The sequence below is a fragment of the Gallus gallus genome, chromosome 11, assembly GCF_016699485.2.
Source record: "Gallus gallus isolate bGalGal1 chromosome 11, bGalGal1.mat.broiler.GRCg7b, whole genome shotgun sequence".
Lineage (NCBI taxonomy): Eukaryota > Metazoa > Chordata > Aves > Galliformes > Phasianidae > Gallus > Gallus gallus.
The window spans coordinates 8,265,362-8,291,075 of NC_052542.1; the positions used below are offsets into that span (position 1 = coordinate 8,265,362).

The 25,714-nt window shown below is 43.0% G+C and overlaps 1 protein-coding gene and 1 long non-coding RNA gene across 8 annotated transcripts in view; one reads left to right on the top strand and one right to left on the bottom strand.

The window, feature by feature from the left end:
• Positions 1 to 1,404: 1,404 nt before the first annotated feature.
• Positions 1,405 to 19,785, bottom strand: LOC107054301. Of its 2 annotated transcripts, XR_005839101.2 has the most exons (5): positions 19,651 to 19,785; positions 18,680 to 18,756; positions 13,658 to 13,774; positions 10,530 to 10,644; positions 1,405 to 3,015 (listed from the first exon to the last, which is right to left on the bottom strand). It is a non-coding gene; the product is annotated as an uncharacterized LOC107054301 (long non-coding RNA). The 2 variants fall into 2 exon arrangements; XR_001468451.3 differs by having other exon boundaries at positions 1,405 to 10,644.
• Positions 18,203 to 25,714, top strand: part of ZNF536 (zinc finger protein 536) — a 326,681-nt gene continuing 319,169 nt past the window's right edge. For 2 of the 6 annotated variants that reach the window (XM_004944212.5, XM_040645957.2), the window contains exon 1: positions 18,203 to 18,320. The gene's annotated coding sequence lies outside the window, so the exon portion shown is untranslated. Of the gene's footprint in view, positions 18,321 to 18,804; positions 18,992 to 21,123; positions 21,363 to 25,714 lie in introns of those variants that run through there. The other 4 variants (XM_004944211.5, XM_015292488.4, XM_004944214.5 and 1 more) reach the window with 2 other exon arrangements.

Below are 25,714 nucleotides of genomic sequence, written 5' to 3' on the forward strand. Positions count from 1 at the left end.
TCTGACAAACATTTCAGCCTCATGAAGAGAGCTTCACTGATTCCAGGTCCTGGCTTTCAGAAGTTACAGCCTGCTGGTACCTGCATAGACCTTCTTGGTCATTTTTATGTGATCACTTCTGTTTTCGGTGTGTTCTGAAGGAAGTGTTGGCACATGTCTGTAGGGTGCTCATGCAGAGGCTTCTGATGGAGGCTGCTCTGACACTACCTTTAACAGCCTGGACATAATCATTTAATGTAATTGTTCAGTTCAGCAAAAAAGGCTAATGATTCAGTCTCTCCTGAGGATGCTAATATTAAAAAAATAAGTGTTTAACATTAGCAGTCCCTTAAGAACAACTAGAAAATCGAAGGCAGCCTTATCTGTGGAAGACTCTGGGATTTAATGTTGCAGTGTACAGGAGCCATGTGGCAAGGGACTGCTCAGAGCTTCCCACAAAGCCCCGACTGGCAGGATAGGTTGTACCATTGCTGTGCCTGCAAAGCCCTTCACTGCAGTGGGCAGGCTGTCATGGCAGTCAGGTGTTCCCGCAGCAAGAGTGAAATGGGAACTATGGTAAAAACGCCTGGAGAGCTTAAATAGTGTTGTTTTCCTGCAGCCAGGATGCCAGTGATGTCGGCAGATCACAGTGAAATGCGTTCATTGGATCGTTCAGACAGGAATCTTCAGAGCAATGCCTGGCAATTAGGCAACCGTTACATTTCAGGGAAAACTGTCAGCCTAACTGCTCCAGGTTGTGCTCAGAGCCCTGGTCCGATGCTCTAGCCATGCAGGTTCAATGGCTCCACTCCTGTTACAGGTGTCAGTGAATAATAATAATAATAAAAAAAATTGAATTGTGCAGTGCTGAATATGCCGAGAATTCTTATTATACATTTATAAAATAAACCCTAATGGCTTTTTGGAGTGGTTATGGTGTAGTCTGTCAATGTATATTAAGATTACTGTGATAGCACATAGCCTTTATGATAAAAGCATGCAAATTAACATAGGAATCTGTAGGACTTTGCATATTTTCCTGTAATTTAATACAAACAGGTCCATATTTATAGAATCACGTGCACAGAAATTGTGTGCACGTATTTTTGTGCGTGTAGTTTTGCCCTTACCCAACATATGAGAGAGGAACAGCTTCCATGGTCCGGATCTGCACTGTGGTCTGAGAATCTGCATGCCAAATGAAGCACAAGGCGACTTTGATGGCCAACTTAACCATCAAAAAGGTTTCTTAATGGAAATGCTGTCACTCTCTTAACTAGAGTACTGCTGCCAGGCATCACATCAATAATGCAAACTTTGGAAGACAATCTCGCAAACTAAATAGCCAAGAATTCTGAAGTATTTCTAGAAAGAAGAAAGAAGAAAAGGTAATAATTATGAATCGGTGGAAACCATCAACTGAAATTTAATTTTGCATTCAGATTTATTATTGCTATCTGTTCTCAGTGCTGAAATGCCCCTGTTTACTTGCAAAGGACAGTTTCTTTCTGTAATGAATCATAGTAACACTTAAATTAAGCACAGTAAAAGAATGGTTAATGTCATAACACGCTGACAATTTAACCTGGCCAATATTTTTATTGCCTTGTACAATAAACCTAACAGAGCACAACTTGCTTTTTGACTGGTGGAAAATCGGTTATGAACCGCCAGGGAATGACCAATTTTTCAAATGCAGCCATTCAGTCACACTATAGCCACTAATACTTTTTTTCTCTGTACACTATTGCTGTTATAATCTTTTGAGGATATTTTATCACGGCAATAACCTCCTCAAAATCAGTCTTTACTGCAGTTAATGACTGGACAGCTGGAGCATTAACTGGCCTTGGCTTTGCCTCTAGCCATTAACTAACAAACCAGTTGTTATCCGCAGGTAACAACCAATTTCTTGTAGAATTTTCTTGATAAAGTGTCTCACTGGATAAAAGTTGTTTTTTTTTTTCCCTTCTTTCCTCAACTAAGATCTACCAAGTGCAAGTTAAAAGAATCACAGAGAAGCTGTGGTAAGTAGTAGCGTTGAGAGGAAGTGAAATTATAAACCCAAATCCATGAAGTGTTGCTTGTTTACTCCTGCCAGCATTTTTGTAACATTAATGAAAGACGGCTCTGTCATGTCTTGGTCAGTCAAGCAGCACGGGGCCCTGAATGTGATGCCTGTGCTGGGGCATGGCATGGCCGACCTGCGGGAGCAAAGCTAGGCGTCTGTTCACATCCCTTCTGCACAAATACCCAGTGAAGACCTGAGATTAATTCCGTGTATTTTATACTTAATAAAGTGGGTATTATTTTTGAGGGCCCTCGTAAAATTTTAGCCTCTATGCTTGCAGTTGGAAGTTATGAAATGTTAACCTCTGTTTGGTTGCAACGTTATTTTATAAGTAGGGTTAGTAGATTCAGATTAAATCAGTGCATTACTGAGGGGGCTTAAAGCAGAGATTCATGGCATTGTTAAATAGTAGCAGAATAAGTAAAATGTACAAATGAAACACCCGTAAAAAGCCAAGCTCTATCGTGCCATAAACAATGATGTTTTAAAACTGTTAATAGGCTTAATAACAGTTTATTATTTTACCTTAACCCTTTTTAATGCCTCAATTTCTCTAGCACTCTTCTTGGCTGTACTGAGCTGTTAATATCACTTCTTAAATTTTTCCCTCTAGGTATATTTTCCAAGAGAGAATATGAAGAAAAAGGAGCTGCAGCCGTGCATTTGCTTAGAAGGAGCACAGGAGGCACTGTGATACCAAACCTTCCTTGGCTCGACTTCGGCATGTGGCAATTACCTCAGCATCAGCGGAAGTGGCAGAAGCATTCTAAAACCGTAGGCAAAATCCTTGCAGCAGGAAGAGCACGAAGGGCAGGTTGGGACTTCTGAGGGCTCACGATTTTCCATGCAGCATCTGACTTTGCACCCTCCCTCTCAGCTCCATGCTCAGCACCATGCCCTTCAGTGTGGATTTCTGTGTATTTCCAGATGTTTGTAGAGCAGTCTTCTGCAGAATTCTTCATTGTCTACCAGAAATAGAATAAATATCAATCTGAATCTCTAGCTAGAGAGTCAATTTCAAATCATGATGCATTTTGGAAATAGTTTAATCTGGAAGGACTGGGGGGATTCTTGGTAGCAAGTCTGTCTTGCTGTTGAAAGTCCTACATGTTTTGTGCACATGTGGTAGTTCCCTTTCTCTTTGGTATATGCATGTGACTGTCTAATGCTATTGGAGATTTCATTTGGGCATTGATGTAAGAACAGGCCCCGTTCACTGCACGTGTACTAACTACCAGTATTATTTGTGATGCAAGCATTTCTAGCAATTTGAAGTGATCCAATGATTTTTAAATCATTCTTAATTTCATAAGTCTACTCCTTTAATCTCTTTCAAATTAGTGAAAATGTAAGGCATTCTAAGCATTTCTGATCATTCTTCATGGCTTTGGCCCTATAAAGCCGATCTTTTCCAAAGTTAAGCACTTAAAAATTTGAAGTACTCCAATAAATTTAAATTGGCATATTCTGTGCATATCAATTTAGAATTATTAGAGCATTAGTGCCTAGGAGTGATGGCTGAGGGCATGCAAACCAGTTCATACATTGATTTTTAATGACTTTTTATTGATTCTGTGCTTTTTAAGCTTGATACCCTTAGGTTGCCTCTTACATGGAGTTAAGAGGTTTCTGATGATACACTAAGTTCAGGAGAGGCATCATTTTCCTCTTTTTGTTTTCTCCTTATGGCTTATTAATACAACTTAGCTCTGATGCAAAGACCAAATGCACTTGATTTGTGGCTTTGGAAGTGGTGATTGTGACTTTAACAGGATGTGAATCTTCATGTTTCCCCAGCCTATCTGTAGACAAGGTTTATGCTCAAACCTTTAAGGTCTCTCCTCCCCTCAGTGTGTGCACTCTGCTCACTGCAGTGATGGATGCCCTGGGCTTGCACTGACAGCAGAAAGAAGCTTCTTTGTAATTTTTAAATGTCAATCTTAATTTGTTGGGCCAAGATGTTGTAGGTGTCATAAAGCACAAAGTGAAAATGTGCTTTAGTTCTTTTACCTTTTGAAAATCATTCATTTATATCACAAAGCACACATTCCCTTGTTCAAATACTATTTGTTACATTTGATGCTGCCCTGCTGACCAGCATGCTGTCAAGGCAGTCAGTACTGTTGGTAATGGCTGTGGTGAGCAGGCCTGGCACTGCCCTGTGGCCATCCTCCTCTGGGGTAGGAGGAAGGCTGTGATGGTGTGCAAGCCCAGGGAAATGCAGAGCCCCTTGGTGTGGCTGCCCTTGGCTGGCTGGTGGCAGCTGAAGGATGTGCCCAGACACACAGGGGGCAGCTCAGGAAAGCACCACGCTGAGCCACTACACCACTGCCCTTGCTTGAGTGTGTGATGTGCTTTGTCCAAAGTCGTCTTATGTGGGTCACAACAGGACAAGTGGGAATATTTCTAATAGATTAAATTCTTGTGGGTTCTCCTCAGTGCTTCTCCCCTGCTGCTTCGGCTGTGCTGTGTGAGCCTTTTTGGGAGGCAGAGACTCAGAGCCTGTCTCGTAGACCACTGCCTGTGATGCGTGGAGACCATGGCATGCAGGTGTCCCTCTGCTCCCGCCAGGCATGATCCCTCTGGCTGCAGTTAAGGCACGTAGCCGTCTGAGGAGACAGTAATTGCTGCTAACTGTGATGGGCGCTTCTGTCCGTAGGCTTTGTTTAGGGCAAATTCCTCTGCAATTGCATTGTTAGAAGCCATGGGCCTGTTAAAGTTGGAGTTATTAGGCCATGTGCTTTCCGTGTGTTGTCATTGTGGGAATGCCACCAGAGCCGACGTCTGTGCAGGGCAGGGGAAGTGTTAAGTGAAGAATAAAAACAAGTCCAAATTCCCATTTGGAAACTGCATGCCTCAACAAATACCACTGTTCGTAGCAAGTTATTAGCTTTGTGGTTGTAATTCTGGTCCTTTTCAGAAGGGAGGTGGAAAAAAGCATGTAAAAGAGATTTTTGACACTTCACGGTATATTGACTGAACAGCAGAAAGCTCCCCAGTCTGCTCGTTCCCCTTTATGGCTTGGATGTGCTTGCGGTAACACTTCTTTCTTGTTCTTCAAGTGAGTCCTTGGGTCTCCCTGTGGGGCACCTTAGCCACCCCACAATGCAGATGGAGAATGCGCTTTCACCATATAAATCTGAAATGTCTTTGTCTTTTTCAGGCCACGTACAGATGAAGAACTTGTACAAAAAAATCTCCTTTCAAATAGCAAAGTTTTCTCTACTGTGGGCATTACGTGGGCCTGCTGGTAGGCACAAGCTGGTCTTCCTCCACTGGGTACCAAGGAAGGAGAGACAGTGCATGTCTGGGCAAGAGCTGCCATTTATATATTTATTTAGAAGCAACTCTGAGCAACAGCACGTTTACTAGCTTGGCTCATTTTTATGGGTTTGATTCATTGCTTATTAAAACCAATGGAAATCTTTCCATTGTTTTCAGCTGGTTCTGGCTCAGAACTTCTTGGTGCTTGACAGTATTTAGTAGGAGTTGAAAGATCTGAACTTCTAAATCATGATATATAATGGTCTTCTGCAATGCCTGTTTCTTAATTATATACATAATCCCAATATTTGTTGCAGTATGTTTCTGGGTGAGCAATTTCTACTTCGTTAATTTCTCACGTGTATGATGTAGTGAAGTAGTTAAATAAAATATCAATATTGTATTTATCACAAATGGAAAGCTAAATATTGAGACCAGTTCTATGCAGTCATTAGCTTATGGACACTGAGCCCTCTGAAGAATGTCACAAATTCCCTCGATGCCCCTGAGTGCTAAATTTAGTATTTGGACCTTTGATTTAACTGAAAGATACATTAAAAACTGATATAGTCAAGCAATTCCCTGTGGAGCATGCATCTATGCCGGCTTTTATGTCACAGTTATTTCAGTCAAAACTTGGCAGTAAATTATTTCATCCAAAAGTTGTTAAGGGATATGCCAGGCACTTTTTATAAGCATGCAGCGTATTTTGGGATGACAGCAGGTCAACAATTTCAGCCTCTCCAGTCTGGCTGTTATATGCATATGTACCTGAGAGGTATTTGTGCAGCTGTGTGTAGACCTCCACGCACCTTTGGATGGTCACACATGGTAGATGTGCGCTGTGAGAGCTGATGTATTGCAGAGAGCTGGGAATTCCCAAAGCCAAAATATTCGGTGGAGCTGTTCACATTTTAACAAAGATCAGTGTGATCATCACTGTGTCTCTTTATGTTGACTTTCTGAATATAATCTAGTAGCTGGAGCTTCAGAGAATCTACATATTTCAAGGCACTTTAGTACAATATTATGAGACAATGAATTTGTAAGCACTGTCACCTGTCCTAGAAAGCAGATTCTGAGAGGACTTCTTCTTTCCCTTATAATTTAATATATCGTGTAATGAAAACTAATCTGTGTAATTCAAATTCAGACATTAAAACAAGTTAAAAGGGTCAGTATATACAATACATTTCTCTTTGCCAATTTACTCAGTTAATTTAGACATTGCCTTTTCACTTTAACTCATTAAAACTTTCTTGCCAAGTTTACTTATCTGTGTTAAGAGTACAATTAATATTATAATTTTTAATTATCCACTTAGTTTTATCAGAACCAAAGTGTTTCCTTAAATGTGGATATCAAAATAGAGCCTGTATTTTTTAAGAAAGTGGAGCTCTGCAATTTCACTAATTCCTTAATAGCACAAATATTTATGTATCTTTCTCTGTACTATTTATACATCAATAGTTGTGTTGTTTTGTTTTATGTTATGACCCTCGTATAGAGTACAACAGAAAGCTGTATTTTGTACTGCTTAATTCTTTACCACTCATTCTGATTTATGGCATTATTTTGTTTCCAGCTCATTCCTTATCTTCAAAAGGCTTGATCCCAAACTCATCAAATTCAGAGGAGTAGATCCCAGTGGGCTTTGGATTAGTCTAGTAGGGTGAAATTGTGGACTTCATGAAGTTTGCTTTACATGTGCAGATATGCACTAGTAAGATTACTCGATAGATTTCTAATTCAGCTTCTTCTGTGTAGGAGCAAGTTCTTGAGAATCCGAGCCTTGCACTTGAAATTTAAGAGACCATTTTAGTTGCACATATTCATCCATTTTCTTACTATGAAATTTGAGAATACATTTATTTGCCAGTTTGATTTTATCATCATTATGGAGGGCTCATGTTTCTAATTTCTTCTACAGGCTCTTGAATTGTTAATGTTAACTCCTACTGAACTCAACTTCGTTTTCTAATGGAGAGACAGCATTCTGAACTGTTAAAGTTCTTCGGGAATGGAAGTCATAATAACGTGTACAGCTCATTACAAAGGGACGAAAAAGCATTAATGCAGAAGACAGATGGTAAATAATAGCACAAGGTGTTTATCTTATTATTTCTTAGTTATAGTTGAATGGAGAGATAGCTATAGAATTATGCAATTGATTTAAGTTCTTCAGTGAAGCAATAGCTGTTCTGTCATCTTCAGAGCTCTTGCTTTTCCTTTACACCTGACATAGCCAAGTCGGAACAACCTGGACATATTTTCCACATGTATCAGCTAGAACATTACTGTGTTTGCAATTTACTTGATAGTTCCTGGTATCCTGGCCAGTTATGTATATAGACTGCTGCACACAACATTATTTTTATTAAATACAAAAGTATGTTAACATGAAATGATTGTAACAGATACTACCAGATAATCACGTATGCTGCAAGCTACCTTAAAATGCCTTTTTGATATATGGCTGCAGTGTCTGATACATAGCTATTGTGCAGCTGATTAGCTGTGCTGAGAAATTACTCATTCCCCTGTATTAACTACACTGTTTAACTACGTGGTTTCCACCAATCAGTATGAAGTATGCCAACTTTGTTTAGCCTGTGCACTTGTGCAATGATGAACAAGTAATGCATAAAACAAACCCTCCTACCTAATCAAACATTCCTCAGAGATTTGAAAACAGAAACAAAGGGTAAATCCATTCATGGATTATAATGGTAAAACAAAATAAAGTTTGACATATGTATATGGAAACTATGAACACATGATGTGAATAATTTTTTTCAACAACAACATGTTTGAATTATTAATAAATGCAAAAAATATGTTGTAACACAATATGGAACAATTGGAAGGATATATTTCTTTAGAATCACAAAGGTCAGGAAAGATCTCTACTGAATACAAACACTATATATTTTTTCCCCTCTTGGTTTGCATTTTAGCCTTTTCAAATGCCTGTCTTACTGTGAAACACTGCCATGGCTATAGTTGGGAGTTTTCCTTTTTGATCCTTGAGCCCGTAGTACAATTTTCATTCTCTGAGTACATAACAAATGAAGTTTGTTAAGTTCAGGGTGTGAAATCTGTGTTAGTCTTCTCAGCCAAAGGTTTCAGGTGTTGAGGACAGCTGATGAGCAATTCTCTATAGGGGACTGTACAGTTATCCAGGAAAGGGCTTACATTTAATTTTGTCATATATCCTGGTTGCCAGTTTATTTGATTTTAAGATAACTGATGGGCCTCTTTATGGGTATATTTTTTCTTAGTCATCAAGATAGCTCAAAATATTTGATAAGAGTTACTTTACAGGAGAGTAGTAAATATCGACAGAATGAGATACCAGATTTTTTCCCTTGGTCTTATTCTTTCTCTTAAGATTCGAGCAAGCACAGTGCTTGCAGATTTGATGGGGGCTGTGATGAGAGACCACTGCAGTCATTTTCACTGTTGGCTGCACATTGGTTAGGGGCCGATGTCCTGCCCTTCTCTACAATTCTTATTGACTTCAGTGTTTGCTGTGTGAGCAGATAATGTACAAAATAGTCATCAGCTTAAACATCACATATAAATAAAATTTTAAATTGAAACCATCACAAACAAGTCAGAGTAAATACAACATTGAGCTCTTACAGAAAACCATGTGAGTGAACAATAATGCCAGCTTTAACTCTGAATTCCCAGTTGTGTGTTGGCTTGCACCCCAAACTTACATTAATTGGAAGCTTTTCTGCATTTCATCTCCTCATTTATAAAAAATCTTTGCCGAAAGGTTATATAAAACTCATTATTTACCTGAGTGACCAGGAAGGCTCTCAAAGTGCCATTCCAAGCTCTCGGGTGAATGCTTATTTATAGTTTTTTAATAGGCATTCATTACCTGATGAATTGGAAAGACTCTTTTTGAACCAGTTCCTGTCTATTGGTTAAATACAGATTGATAACTTTTTCTTAAAAAGCTTATTATTAACCAGATAAGCTCATCACCTTTGGATTTCTAAAGTGGTCATTAGTTTTAGCTTCCAAGGGCTTATTCAACATTTTCACTAGTGTAACTGAAATTTTACCCAGTGGGCCACATATTCTGTGGAAATGAATTATAGCATCACAATGCTTGCAAAGCATGGACTGAAGAAGTAACGTGGACCCATTTGCACAAATAAAACGTGCCTCAAGCCTATGTATTTGGTCATATATTGACTAGTCCATGCATGGGGTGTAGAGGATGGGAAAGGGTGTAGCACATTTTAAAATGCCTATGAGCTTGGAAAAGGTGTTAGGGATATTTTGATTCCTTAAAGGACATAATAAGGCCCAGTCATCTTTGAGTTTCACTGGTTTTGTTTGGTGTATCAGTCAGCTTTTGAGGATTTGCTACTAGCTACAGTAGAAACAGAAAAACAAAAAAAAAAAAAAAAAAAACCCAACAACCAACAAAACAAACTAAAACAAAACCCTCTCTGCACTTTTCACAAATGCAGTTTGGCAGTGGATGCTTAGAGCTGGACGTAAGCTGTCTCCGTGAGGATGGCTGGTTACCCCATGCAGTGGCTACCACTCTTTGTGAAGTGAGATCCATCCTGTCCCAGCCATTTGACCCTCAGCATCGCTACGGGCAATGCTTGCTTGGCAAGGCTCCAGCACGCAGGCAGCTCCAGCTCCTTACCCACCTCTGCAGCTGTTAGCACATCTGTAGGATTTCAGAATGACAAGTCCTGGCTACAGAGGTGTAAAACAACATGGCCATACATGCTCATGCCTTGTGATCCTCGAGCGCTCTTTCAGTTTGTAATTTATATCCTAAAATGACACTCATATAGCATCTGTTACGACTTAAATTCAGCATAAAGATGAAATGGCATAAGAAGAAAAAAATAAAAGAGCCCCAAACTTAAAAAATTCTTCAAAAAGGTGTAGCTTGTTTGAATTCTGTAGGACTTTAATTCCTAATCAGGATTGAAAAACTGGAACAACCTTTTGTGGCTTCGTTATTGATTTTATTATTGCTTATTTGTAGGATGTGAGAATACCTGGGTTTTCAGGCTCTCTTCCCTTACAATTGCCATTTTTTCTCCAATCACTTTTTTTTTTTTTTTAACTTGGAAATTTCAGTTCTGTTCACAATTTTTCTCCTCCTTGGAGTGCAGGTAAGTGGTGAGAAGGAGTGGTGGTGAATGCTCAAGAGAGAGAAGATCTTTCTCACCTTCTTGTGTAGAACAGGTTTTCAACTGTCTGATGAAAACGCCCACGTTTTTGACTTACTTCCCAGTTGTTTCAGAGATGGCTTACCTTTGAATTCATCTGGTTATGCATAGATTCTTTAAAAAGAAAAAAAAAAAAAGACCTAAGTTTCTGATGTAAAATTAGTAGCTGGGAAAAAAAATTCATTAGGTGAGAAAACTGAAAATAAATACCAAAAGCCTTAAAGCCTTTTGAACTTAGCAGAGAGAATGAAAATAATAAAGGTCATAGTGCAGTTGTTCTTTTACATCACCTTTCCTGTTAAAAAAAAAAAAAAAGACGGAAATATCTATCTTAAGCATTTGAAGTATTATCTTTTAGGAAACCAGTTTTGTATTTGGTTAAGAAATCCTTAAAATCTCGTTTAAAATGAGGTAAGCAAAAATAATTATACTCTTTGCCTCCCTCTGCTGGCTGTGCAGACAGAGTTAATTGGCTTAGTGTCGTGCGACCCTCTGAAGCAGGTAGGTTGATTGTAGCAGTCTTAGTTTCAAGTGTGGATAGAAATAGGTAGGGAAACAGCTATATATGAGCAGAATTATGGAAGCAGAGGGAATTTAGAGAGAAACAACAAATCTTTATTTTTCAGGCTTTTAATTATGAGAAACATGCTCGTTATTAAGGAAGGTCCCTTAACCTCCCCTGAACTCATATTCTGGACTGGTTTATATGAGGACAGGAAAGTCATATGCATTTTCTTTGAAGAAAGGCCAGGTGCTGAGGTATAGCAACAATATTTTGGCAGGAAAATGGCAAATCAAATCCAACTGTCCAAGAGGGCTGGATATGAGCAGAGCTGAACAAATCTTTGTGTGTACACACATCATTCAGGTGCTTTGCATTAAACAGAGAGCTCTCCACTTCATCAGTTTTCAGATGTTCTGCTCTGCACTGGTGTCACTTTGTACTGATGCGTATTTTTCAAATACATATCACAGAGCCATCCTTTGTCCCACACCCAGAGCCTCTGCAGTTCTCCAGGGACATTGCTTACATCCCTTTCGATGTTCAGTCTCCTGTGAGGAGGTGAGGTAGTTCTCTCTGGGGGACAGAGCAAGCGGAGCAGGGCGTCCCTCTGGGATGTCATTTGTCATGCTCTCGGGCACTGGTTTTAGTAAATGTTTATGGTCCTGTGCCAGCATACCTAGAAAGGCACAGGTGCTCCTCTCCGTATATAATTTTGGCTTTTTGGGTCTGTGTAGCAATGGCATTTAATAAGGATTTCAGGATTATTATTATTATTATTATTTTTTAATGAGATCCACAGGGTAGTATGCTGGGGTATGGGAAGCAGCAAGGGGCCTTGGGCATGCCAAGCCGGCTGGGCCTCCTGCAGCTGCTGGGCCAGAGGGGCTGCATTTCGGCTCGGTGGAATATAGCTGCTTTTGGAGGAAAAGCTGTGGGTAAGCTCTGCCCCAAAACCTGTCTCTCAGTCCTCTCCCTTCCCAGGTAGCCAGGATGGTGGCAGAGTTTCTTGGCTGCTGGCTGCCACAGCTTTGTGGCGCTGCCACCTTGATTGTGAGGCTCCAGTGCTGGAGACATTGTGCCAGACTGCGGCATCCTGGCATGGCTCAACCAGGGGGGACAAACAGGGCCAGCATGGCAGGTGTTGGCTGTGAACAGCCACCTCCTGGGGCTGCCTGGGGCTGGGGATGCTGCAGATGGCATGGGGGCGGCCGCTGAGGTAAGGAGGGAGACGCCATCTTTGAAGCCACCTCACGGTGCAGGCTGTGCATGGCACTGCCACGGAGCGCTGCCTTCAACAGCTCAATTCTTTGGGGAAACTGCCCCGAAAGTGGGAACATGTTGTCTATCACCAATTGCTGATCTCTGAGATCCTCCTAAAATATCCTAGACCTTGTCCAGTCCCCCTCGCAACACAAGATGGGGTATTTCAGTCCAGACACTGGCACCTACCTAATCAGCTGCAGACAGGGCAGTATCAACAAACTTTCAACAAATGATAAACACGCTGCAGTGTTCTTTCTGATGGCACCCAGAAAGAGCAAGATATTTTCCAGCTTCAAGTAGCCCCATCCCTGTATGCAGAGCTCACTGTTTATAGGTAAGCATTGGTATAACAACCTTAATTACTGTGCTGCGCTGTGGGGCTTAAATTGTGAAACCATAGTTTATAAGGTAAGATATAAACATTTTCAGTAGATCTTTAATATCATTGCTTAGCTGTTTTCTCTAGGCGCTGACCTGCAAACTTTCTGATAGCACAAAGGCCTAAATGTGGTGAGGAGAGAACCCATGGGATGAGACGGAGGCTTCAGGGAACCAGTGTGGCATATTGGTGCTCATCAGTAGGGGCGAGTGGCCTGAATGCTGGGGTGAGCCATGAGGTTACAATCATAAGAAGCCCACAGCTTGCTGGCTGATCTCTGGGACCAGGATGGAAAGAAGTTGGAGAAGTTCAAGAGGAGAGAGTTGAAAAGTAGAATATTTGTTAGATTAGTTGGGTAAGAGTTGGGTAAATTGGGTAACTTGTACCCCCAGAATCATTCCTGGCTCTGATCTCAGAGAGAAGATCAAATAGCATCACTTTTAAATAGCGCTGACATCCTGAGAACAGGTTTTGTGTGAATTTGCTGCAAGAGTGAGGTCAGTGCCAATGCACTTTAAAGTTGAAGTTCAGCTATCACTTTGGATATTTTTTCCAGTATGTTCTCTTCTGGGTCAATCATAATTCCTAATGATTATAGCTGGGAAAGTACACCTGTGGTACTAATCTCATGTAAATTTAAATGCTAATGTTTAAATCTTGGAGCAACAGTTGTCTCCCCATCTTCTATCTTGTGGATGTACTAAGACTTACTGCACCTTTCATTCTTGCTCTTTCAGAGAATTTCTGAGCCCCTGTTGTGCTGAATGGGAGACAGTCAGAATTATGTCCTGCATGGGGTTATAAAAGCTGTGTCTTTATTCTGGAAGCAGAATTTGCTCAATTCCACTAGGTGGATCTATTGAGAATATTGTTCACTATTTAATATAAAATATGTCTTTTGTTTTGGGAAAGGAAAAAAAAAAAGAAGAAACCCTTTATTATTATTATTATTATTTTTACCATTTTGCTTAGATTCTTACCTTCAGTAGAAATACAAAAGTAACCACTTTTGTCCATAGGAAACTTCAAAGCCAGGTCTCCAGCCTGTCAGTCTCAGTAAGACTTGGATGGACCATTTCATTCCAGTTTCACCCTTGCTTTGGAAAGAAAGAAAATATCAGTGTTGTTAGGATTACGAGAGAGATCTGTGCCTCCACACTGGCCCTGCTTTAGATACTGCTTCCATTCCACATCTTCCTGGTGTCCACTTCATACCTCCATACTTCCTCTTACATTCTTCCTTAGTGCCTGTGATTTGACAAACTGTTGCAATGACTGTGACAAAAAGTGGCCAAAATAGATTCCTGGCCTCAGTGTATGCTTTTAGTGGACTTAACAGCTTTTCTGACATCTGGCTTGGTGACAGTTGACTGCTACAGTTGAGGATGCGAATGTATCTCCTAAAAAATGAGGTTGTTTGTTTTCACTTGTTTTTTTTTTTCCCCTAAATTCTGATCACCTCTACCTCTGAGTCCCTGTGATGATGACTCATATAATATTTGCTGATCAAACCTGTTTAGTGACACTTATTTTGGCTGTGGTCCCTGGGAAATAGACAGCTTGTTCTCAGATGGGTTCTCTCTGCGGTCTGTTTTGAAAACTGGGATCTCAAGGTCCTTTTTCCAGAAAGCTTCTTTACACAGTCTGTACAAGTGGGAAAACCTTCATCCACCTTGTCAGTTTGCTGGGGTTTTGCCCAGGGAACTCCTATGTTTTTAACAAGCATTTTGGAAGGGGTTTCCCTTTTTCCTGTGAAAGTGTTTTATTTATGTCTTCTTGAACCATGCTTCAGCGACTTTCTTGCTGGATGACTTGTGTTTTCGCTGGCTCAGACTGCCATGTAGATCGCACCACCTGTTCCAGAGTTTGCTGAAACATTTACTGTAAGTTTTCTGAAATTCCTTATGTGAAGTCCCTGCTATTAGATGGTTCCTTTTACGAGCTTTTCCTTATCAATATTAAAGACCTGATGTTCTGCTCTTCCTCGGAAAAGAGACCCTCCCCCTTCTAAAGGCATTAAGCTTTCAGTGGGCTTCTGCAGCCTTGTAAAAAGAATGCCCACTTGCTTATCACCTCTCTTTAGGAAGGAAATGCTGATCACACTTTTTAAGAACAAAGGCAGGATTATTCCTCAATCCTTCCTTATAAAGCAAACAATTTATAAATATTTAAATATATAAAGCTAATGTTTCTCCCTTACCTACTGTGTAAATTACTGTAGAACTATTTGTATTTTGTTACTTCCCTGTATAAAGCCTCAAAAAATACTCCTAACACCTCTCCTCCCACCTGAGCTTTTTGTTGGGTTCATCAAACTGGTGAGATTTGAGTTCTCCTTGCTTTTTATTTATGTCTGTCTGAAGCCCTGTCATTTTACAGAGGTGGAAATCACAAGGAACGATAATGTTGCCTGGCCAAAACCCTCGGCTCTTATTTCCTCTCATGCTCCTGTTCTAGGTTTGACACATCTGTATCCAATAGCTTCCACTGCCTGAGAAGATATTTACTGCCTGAGAAGATGCCCACTGTTTAGCAATGTACATTTCTTCTTCTCTTTTCTTCTTCCTGTAGTGTTTTTGCCAAGATAAACCAGGTAGAGTATTCCTGCCTATGCACAGAAGAGGTACAAAAGGGAATAAAACCAACCTGAGAAATTGGAGAAGTAGCTATGGGCAGTAGAGCCTCTGTAACTGTGAGGACATGAAGACTTTGTAGAGAAATACCTTTCTTTGGATGCAAAAGGAGAAGAAAGTAATACTGGAGGGCACGACAGATGGTGTTGAGGACATTAGGAATTCCAGGGAAGGTTGGCGCAAAGTCTCCCTGAGCACATGTCTGAGGTCTTCTAAATCCCATCTATCCAACAGACGTTGCCAAAAGCCAAAGCGTGTCATTGAGTCAACACAGTTTTGGGAATTCTCATCTCTATGGATGTACTCAGCTCACAAACATAGATTATTTCATCAGGATCCATTTTGGGGAAAGGTTGGCTATCCCAGCCCAAATAAGCATGCTTATGATGCCCCGGGGAAAATAATTTTGGCTGGTCTTCTTTACAACATCCTCCTCTGACAGCACCATTTCTTGCATAGTAGCCTCCTCTTCCAGACTTTGAGAAACCTTTGGTTGACACGTTCTTGCTGTGGAGCTGAGCTGGATGATCATCTGTTGACTGGGGGCAATCAAAAATTGCCTGGACATTCACCAGTGGCAGATCATGGCTCCGCTGTCAGCTCAGTGAGGGTTTAGTACATAGGTTCAGCTTCCCGGGACGTGGTTCCTAATCTCTGTCCACTGACAAAATTCTGGAGGGAAACTTCTGTTCCCTCCAGAACAGAAAGGGGAGGACAAATATATTAATTTTTGCAAGGATCAGAGTCAAAGTCTTCATCCTCACTCTTTGTTTTCACTCTGCTTGCTGTCATTAAAAGAGCATCAGGCGCTTTTACCAAAGGAACAGGAAATCCCAGTGAGATGTCTCAAGCTCCTCTGCTGTCAGTTGCTGTTTCACCTATCTCCAGCCAATATTCTTATCTTTGTCTCAGGAAAAAGAACCATGGGGTTTTCCTGAGCTCTCATTCTTCTGTAACTCTTTGTGCAGTGCTCTCAAATCTCACGCCTGCCAGGGCTCCAGGTGCCTGATTTGGCCCTTGTCTCTGAAGTACCGTCACCTCCTACGTTGAACTGTGAAGCCCTAGGTCACGGAAATCATAAGGTGAAATCTGATATTAAACCAAAAAGGTATAGCTTATTCCTTTATGAGACTGCTAATAATGTTCAGCCTTGACAGGGTTAAAAGGCAACATCCATTTCCCCATTATCTTGTTTAAAAAGTGCCTTTTTTAAAGTCCATATGGCGACTTCCTTTCGACCTGCTTTCCCATCCTCGTCTCTTTGTCAGGGCTGTCACTTATAAAGAATCACTTGACTTACAATAACAAGTTCAAAAGAAGACAGAATATAATCAGTTGATCCACGAAGAATTGAAATAAAGAACACCCCCACTGCTCCAGTTATCATTCCCATAGAGATAGTGATATTATTGATGTGATTGCTATGCTAATTTCTATAGAAAAAACTTGTATTTTGGAATTTGTTCAAAGAGAATTTCAGACACATCAAATTGGAAAATGCAGAGTGAATTCCTAAACTTTTTAGTATAGGCATGGGAATCTTTTCTTCTTCTTCTTCTTCTTCTTTTTTTTTTTTTTCTTTTTTAACATTGAATAGCTCTGAACAACTATTTCTAAACTTCCTTTAAAAAATCAATTGGAAAATATGTTGCTAATTTTTCAGTCGTTATAGAAAGTTAATTTACTGCAGTCCCAGGAAAAAAAAAAAAGTCCTACAGTACCTATAGAGTTATTAATATCATCCCTATGCTCTGCAAGTGGGATTGGACCACAGAATCCAGAAAAAGAGGCTAAGGATTATAAAAGATGGGTACGCTTAAGTGCAGTGTTTAGGAAGGGCTAATTAATCTATAGCCCTTCCTCTGCCATTCCATAGTCCCTCTGGGAATTGCCACAGACATAAACTTTTTTTTTTCCTCCTTCTTTTTTTCTTGGACTCCTATTTTAACCAGAAGGTTTCAGCTTGTGATGTTATGCTTTTTATGTAGTAAACTGATTTAAAATGTATGCCAGTCATCTTCAGGGAACTCATTTCAGTCAAGATGAAACTAGTCTTACCTGAATCAATGTTTTAAGTGTCCCTGTGGCTCGGCATTTTGAATAATCAATCTGTCTCCATCGCTTCTTAATCATGCGCATCACAGTCTTTTTTATTTGTCAACCCTTTCCGATCCTGGCTTTTTGTTATTAACATGCCCCTAATGTCACATGCGAGCCTTTTCTTTAAAACAAGCTGCTCATTGGTGTATTTTGATACTTTTTATTATTACTAAATCTTTTTTCCCATAATTACACCACAATCATTATATAATCCCATAACAAAGAGTCTATTGAGGCACCATGCTTTTGTCAACTATGGGACACAGAATCCATAATTGCATTATTCAGCTTCTCTTCCCCCCCCCTCACCCCCCCCCCCCCCCCCCTTCATAGAAACACAACCTATTTCACCAGTCACATTTGCACCTTGTTTGCTCGGTTATATATTATTTACTAAATCGTTGCCCTGCGGATAAACCTTGTAAAGTTGCTTTAAAAAAGTTATTTGTTTGATAATTAAGTCCTGAAAACCCATCGTTTAATGATTATTCCGAACCCATAAGGCAGAGAACCTCCATGACGTTTTTCTCTAAGTTTAATTACCGTATGCTAATTTCCTTGCCTACTACGTGATTAATTAAAATCATATTTTCATAATCATTTGGCACTAGTATTGTTTTAGAATTATCATGATCCCCTAAATAGTGTATGTAAATAAAGTCGGCTCTAATGGAAAGAATCAAAATGCAACGCTGAGGACCTTTATGTGTTTGTATGCATGCGATTGGCAACATAACTGGCTTATTTACATTAAATACGCCACAAGGTTACAGTGCAGATCAACGTCACTTTATCGCTGATTACTTCTCTTAACCGCCGGAGCGGTGACTGATGCTCCGGTCCCCCGTCCGCCCAGCTTTCCCCGGGAGTTTTTTTCGGGAGCCGCAGACTTTGCACACTTTCGGATCAGGTACGGGGGGCGCCTCGGGGAGCCCCGGGGGGGGCGCGGGGCGCGGGCGGAGGCGCGGGGCGCGGGCGCGGGCGCTGCGCGGGGGCTGCGCGGGCCGGGGGCTGCGGGGCGGCGCGGGCTCCTCGGGGTGTTTACACGGGCTCAAGGTCACGACCAAGCCGCGCCGTGTTAAATGGTTTCTTAGTTGCCAGACAGGGAGAAAAAATGGACGATCGCAGACCATTCTTTGTAGATTATTATATCAAGGGTTCAGCTTTTGGCTCATCAAAGCTAAATGCCGCAAGACCTATCTAGTTGCTGTGAATTATGCCAAGACGACAATGGAGTGCTTTTTTAATGGTACAATGCATTTCACCTACCAGATAGGGGGAGTCCACGCTGAGAGATGGGGATGTCTTGTGATGTTGGGTGATCGGTATCAATGAAGGGGGTGATTCTGAAAAGAGACAGATTAAAATAAAGCGCTCTCTGCCCGGGATGTGCTGGAAGCAGTTGGGAGGGCTACCCGGAGCGGGCGGCCGCGGCAGCCCCGCGCCACACTTTTCCCCCTCCGCACCAGAAAATGATCAAGTCAATCATGTGGACATGCTTCATTATTCATTGAACACAATCTTTTACAACGCTCCGTTTACGTGCGGGAGTTTCTTCTACGCTTTGCTTTAAATTTGAAGGTAAGAAAGACAAAGGTAAAAAGGGGGTTTCGGAGGATCCGGGAGGCTCCCGCGAGCCGGCAAAGAGGCTCCAAAGTCAGTCCGGAGTGCGGTTCGCTTTTGTTTTTTTAATTTCTTTTTAATCATCGCAACGGGGCCTGCGTTTCCACCGCGATTAAAAAAATACGGTATAATTAAATATCCATAGCAGTGACGTTTGCAAGCAGGGCTGTCAGGGGAAAAGCAGAAAATAATGAAAGGAGCGGAGAAGCCATTGAATGGCGCTATAGAACTTAGCCTGAAGAAAACCCGTACGTTTTGCCTCTTTCTCGCTCGTTTCTTTTCGAACCGTTACTTCGCGGAGCGGAGCCGGGCTGCCGGGCGCGGGGTGCCTCGGCCGGGGGCTGCCCTCCGCACGGCGAGCCGCACCGCCCCTGCCCTCAACTCGCCCAGAAACTTTGTGTTTTCGAGGGCTGCCGCCGAGCAAACTTTGCCGAAGTGACTTTAACCGCGGGCCCCCCTTCCTCCCTCGCTCTCCCCCCCCCCCCCCCCCCCCCTCCGAAGGATCCCGGCTAATCGCGGTGTAATTTGTAAACTCCCCCCAACCCCCCCCCCCCCCCCCCCCTCCGGCTCCGTTTTTTTTTTTTTTTTTTTTTAAATCAAAGTTAGCTGATGCATACCATGTGTCAAACTTGTGAGATTCAAGTGCCTAAGAGACCTGCCATTTTGTGCTCTAATCGACCTCTTATGAATAGGAGCCGTGCATAATGCTGCGAGGAGCGTTGTGACATTCAAGTAGGCACTAAATGTCAGGCCGGGTCTCAGCCCGGCGGGGGGAGCGCAGCGCCCGGCGGGGAGCGGGAGGCACCTGCCAGCCCGCGCCGGGCTTTGTCAGCGCCCGGAGAAAGTAACAGGTTAAGGAGGAAACTTAAATGGCACCGCCGGGGGGAGCGGCCCCATCCTCGGCGGCGGCGGGCGCGGGGCTGCGGGTGCGGGGCCGGGAGGCGGGGGCACGGCCGGCGGCGGGATTAGCGGGGGGGTCGGGAGAGAGGGAGGGGGTGGAGGGGGGGGGTTGAGAGGAGAGGTTCTTTGATGCCGCGTAGGAAAGAATCCAGATTTTAATGCGCCCATCTGTTGCAGTTTTGCAAATAATTAATATATGTGTGTGCGTGTGCGGGAGGGAGAGGGCTGGAGGCAGCGGTGACGCCCGTGAACTTTAAACGCAAAATAGAAGGTCGCGGAGATTTACGCGTCGTTCGGAGGGTCCGCGGCTCCCGCCCGGAGGGGCTCCGGCCCAAAAGTTACTCGGGGCGGCCGGGGCGCGGGGCTCGGGGCCGCGGGGGCCGGCGGGGCGGGGAGAGCTCCGGCCGCCGCCCGCGGGAGCGGGGCATTGTTGGGGCCGGGCCGGAGCCGGCGCGAGGCGGGGACGCGGCGCGTCACATCCCCGTTCGCTCCGGCCGCCGGCGGGGCTCGGTGCGGGGCAGGAGCGGCGCGGGGCGCGGCTGCCGTCCGCCCGGCTGAGCGCTCCGCGGGGCTGCGCTCCCCCCGCCGCCGCCCCCCCCGTGCAGTTTAAAATAAATCCAACAGGGGCCGTGTTTGCTGAGCTGATCTGACCGCTTGATACAGATAGCGGCGGCGAGCCTCCCCGCTTATGTGGAAAAAGACTATTTTAAGTGTCATAATTAAGTTTAGAAGCCTTGTTTGGGCTCATTCACTGCTCGAAATAAAAAGGACTGGCTGCTTTTAGACCCTTTCTGAAGGGGTTGGCGAAGAGCCTCCGCACGTTTGCTCGGAGAAGAATGTTTTCTTTCCTAGTTTAATATTAGAAACTATATTTTTACTCGTTTAAACTGGATTTGATTATTCCTGCGGAGGTTTTTTTTTTTTTTTTTTCCCCTCTCCCCCCCGCCCCCCTCCCTCCCTATCACTCAAATCTTTGTTCATTGTTCATTGACTGGGGAAGGCTGCTTAAATGTACGGAGAGAGTGGGGAGGCCCCCTCGCTGGTTTGATGTTGAAATAGTAAACCTGAATGAGGAGGGTGGCTGGAAAAGTGGACATTGCAGCTTTAATTAACTTCAGGATGCTTCGGCGAGGACCAGAGCGTAGTAGTGACGTTGCCTCATAAATCTGCCCAGTGCCGTGCGTTGCATTGAACTATTACAGTATCACCGTCATGCTGAATATTCACTACCTATCCGGGAGCAGATTTGCATAATTGGATCTTCTTTCTTTCTTTCTTTCTTTCTTTCTTTTTTTTTTTTTTTTATGAAACTTGTTTGCAAAAAACCAAACCTAAACCAAACCAAAAAAAAAAAAACCAAAACACCAAAAGCCCAAGTGAAAACCGCGGCGATCTGCATGATTGTAAGGGGTTCAAACATATCCGAAAAGTAAGTGACCTGCATCAGTACATCAATAGGTTAAGTGCAAATAAGATGAGAAGTGCTTCTGAAAGCTGTACATTCCCTACGTGGTCTCTTGGGTTATTTCTCAATAGTGGGATTTTTTTGTAGCCTCAGGGATTTTAGGTTTTCTGTCTGCTTTCATAACTTTTTCCCTCACAGCCCTCATGCAAGGTGAGGCTTCGTGCGGTGCCTGCGTACCTGCGGTGGGCTTTGGGAAGGAAATAGACGAGCAGTTGGCGATGCGCGGTGTTGGAGCTGTATAATTACACTGCTGTGAAGGGAGATGTGCATTGCTGTTGTGTTGCTGATCATCGCGCAGATCTTCACGGAATACTTGGGAATATTCAGAAAGATTGTGTGTGTTCGCGTATGCTGAAAAACTGCCGGACTTAACTAAGCTGTTACTTCTTAAATCATAGAGGCGAGGAGTTTTTTAATGCGTTTCTCTCCTCCCATTTCACCGAGGATGAAGATTACTGGAGTAATTAAAAATGCCAGGGATTTTTAGAGTGAATTTGTAGAATATGTGTGAAAGCCACGCGCTCCTATGCGAGGGGCTGGGGTGCAGGATCGCAGGTTTTGATCAGGCTCGGAAGTGTTTTGCAAAACGAGATTCTGGGCTTTCAGATCCTGTGGGGACAAAGTTGGGAGCGGAGGCGGCCGGTGGCTCCTGCCCGGAGCGGCGACCCGTGGGGACGCGGAGCGGGAGCAAAGGCTGCGCGCAGCCCGAGCCGTGCCGGCCGCCCCCCGCGCCCAGGGCTGCTTTAGTTATGATGTCATTCTGATAGTGGAGAGCAAATGTCTCCTGATTCTGCCATTAAACGCCTGGCTGATTTGCCTGATAATGATAGCATTGACGTCCTGCTCCTTGACAAATGCAAGCCCTATGAGCCCCATGAATTAACTTTTTTCCCATAGACGAGAGCTAGCTAGCTTTACGACTCGTGAACATAGCAGCGCTTCTCTGACAGATTGCTTGGAACCTCGTTGCTTGTGCAGCAAACCCCTTCCCCAAACCCCGGTCGCGTTAGGCTGCTCGTGCACCCCTGTGCGGTATGGGCCTGACGCGGGAGCTGCTGAGCTCTCAGCACTTCCACTGACTTGGGATGGAGTTGTGGGGGCCCGGCTGCTGTGATATTGGGACCCTGTGCTCAGCTTTCCTTTTTCTTTATTTTTTAAAGTTGGTCAGCTGCAGAGGGCTCTATGATTTCTCGTCATTATAAAAATGCTTGTAAATAGCTTGAGATGTTTGTCCTGCTCTGTTCTGTTTTTTTCCCTTTCTGTTCTCCTTTAGTAATTAATCTTCTAGCGGACGCGCTGTTAATATTTTAATCTTTTGAACAAAACAATCATGAATGAGTTGTTTAAAGTTTTCAGCATGTCTTAGAAAGAAAATGTCTCCAGTTGGTAACAAGTGCTTGGAGAATCGGCTGCTGTCTCAGCCCCTGCACTGGAAGGGAATCCTCCTGGTGCAGCTGATCCAGCCTGCAGCTGGGGACACTTTCTCTTTCTGCTCTGTCCTCAGATTTTGCTTGAGACTGAGTTTGTAGCACCACAGGTAAATGGAATTTAATACGATTTATTATTATTATTTTTTTTTAAGCGCAACCGGCTTAAACTTTGTTTTCATTTGCTGCTCAAATGATGACAATTAACAGCTGCAGATGCAAGAAAGGTTAGTCCCTCTATTACATTTGCAGGGAACGCGTCTAAAATATTTGCATGCTAAAGCTGCCTTTTGCAAATGAGTTCCCGAAGATACAAGTTGCTGTGACGGAAATAGTGTATTAAAAACACTTTTAATAATTGACTGCGTCTTTATCAATTGTAGCGAAGAAAAAGGAATTGTTCTATGGGCTTTTTGACTTCTGAACGTATTGGAGCTCTGTGATACTCAGCAAGTTGTCTGGCGCTGTCTTCACTGAAGACTTTTATGTAATGAAGAGGCTGATTGTCATATTTTTGTCCATGCTGGAGGCCAATAACCCAACCCATTCATTATCAGAAGAGAGTAGCCTGGAAGTTGCAACGTCAGGACCACTGTTTTGCTTGCAGCAATGGAGTGCTGAGATCAGGAATCGTGATTTTCAGTACAGAAAACTGGCACGTGTGGTTGTTTACCCGCTATGGGAGTCATAGGTGGCCAGAGATGTTTGCATTAGCACAGGCATAGAAAATCCAGCAGCCCACTGAAATGGGTTGCGCTCATTCCTGGGAAGCACAAGTTTCAGCGAGCAAAGGAAAATCTGTAGGAGTCGTTCTGTGTCACGTTTTGGCTTAAAGTTAACTTTGAATTGCACAGGTGTTTGTGGAGTGCTCTGCCTTAATAAATAAATAAATAAAACGCGCGGTTTTAGGTGAACTTTATAAAAAATGGAAGAGAAAGCCATAAATAGATTTATTTTTACAGTTTGAATAAGGACAGCTACAGCTTTTATTATCTTCTGATTTAGCGTGCTTTGATGGCACTTGTAAGTAAATTTAAATTTTAATCTCCGCGTTTCTCTCAGATATGAGTAGATGTGCCTGCGCTCTTCGTTACTGCTAAAAGCAGGACTGTACTGAAAAGGCAGTTTTATATCCTCTCATTCACACCTGGCATTTTTTTTTTTTTGCCTTATTCTTTATCCCATCTTCTTTCGGGCATTTTGTGCGTCTGTTTCGGAGGTGGAAGCAGTTTGGATTCAGGGAAGGAGAATGTAGATGAAAGAATAGAATACATATCATTTTTTTTTAAAGAAACACAAACTTATTTCTGGCAACTGCAGATGAAAATCCACATTTCTGTAGCGATGGCACTCCAGGCACAGATACTCTATGGACAGGAAAGAAGAATGGGTTACTGGAAGAAAACATGTAAAAGCAAAATAGTTCTGCAGTGCTTAATTGGATGATCTTAAGGTTACTGTACAAAGGCGGGCTCTGGTTTCCAGTTGCGCGGCCAAATACAGCATACAAACTTTTTATGAGTAAGTCGCTGATCAGAGTCTGACCTTGGATAGAAACAAGAGAAAACTGTAATGATCTGATGGGTGTTTGTTGCTTAACGTGAAATAGATGAGTGGTGTCGGTCTGCATCTGAGTGGATCACAGTAACTGCTGTGACATTTTCGCTCCTGTTGGCAGGTTAAGCAAGGAAGCCGAGCACCGAGCGAGAGATCTGAAGTGTCTTTTCAGAGGTAGCAGCCATCAGGATGAGCAGAGAGGCACGGGAATAGGGTAGGGATTTGGGTTGCCTCTGCCCAACTGCACCGGCGCTGTGACTGAACGCACTCCCAGAGGGAAGCTGCTTCCAATATTCTGAATTTGGCACCTTTCCCTTATATTTAAATTCGCTCTAATTTTCAGGTGCATCTTACTAGATAACCAGATGCATCAGAAAAGCAAAAGAATTATAGAGCAGTAATTATAATTAGCCTTGTTGTCTGTTTTTTGAAAATTGCAAGATGGGGCCTTGAAAGTATTTTGAAGTCACTGTTACTTAGAGGTCTTAATCTAAACACTCCATGCGAGATTGTTTTTTAAAGAGAAGGGTTCTTTAGGTCAAGCTGAGCTATATTAAAGACAAACAATTTTGTTACCATCTATCTTTTAAACACAGATGAAGAAAACAGAACTAAAATAGCCACAGCGGTCTCAGTATCCAATCTTTTCTACGTTTTGCATGGCAGTATTTGAGACTCCAATAACCGAAAGTAGAATTAGGTAATTCCTCACAAGTATTTGTCATACTATGAAAAAAGCAGTGCTGCCTGTCATGGCAGGACGTGAACGGAGAATTCTGCAGGTTGCAGTGCCCGAAAATAATGTTGGTTGCTTAGATAGCACTGCTGTAGCATGGGGCCAGCAACAGAGCTGGCTGCTTCAACGCCGGTTGCTGTGCGAGGCGCTGGTGTCCAGCTGTCCACCTGTGGCATCTCAGGCTTCCAAGGGCAGTCGGCACGTGTTGTAAGGATAGAGGTAGGTGGTGTTTCTTCGTGCTTCACAGCTCCGAAGATCAGGCAGCGGTTATCCAGGTGGGCTTCCCACAGTGCCAGGGGAAGGCTGCTCTGGAAGATGCGGCCCTGGCTCAGTTTTCTGGACAAGAAAAGAGAAGCAAGAGAAGATGAAAAGAAGAGTAAGAGCTGCCTGCTGTGGGCTGCACGGCGATGTGGGAGAGCCTGGCACAGGGGAGCTGCCTGCAGCTCCAGCTCAGCCACAGGGCATTCCAGTGAGCCTCTGGCCTCAGGTTGGTCAGGGCACTGCGGTGCAGAGGGAGGAGTGGCAGCCCTGTTCATTCATAAGTTGATCTCAGCCTTAATGCAAATTTCGTTACAGCTTCTTTATGTTATTTCTTA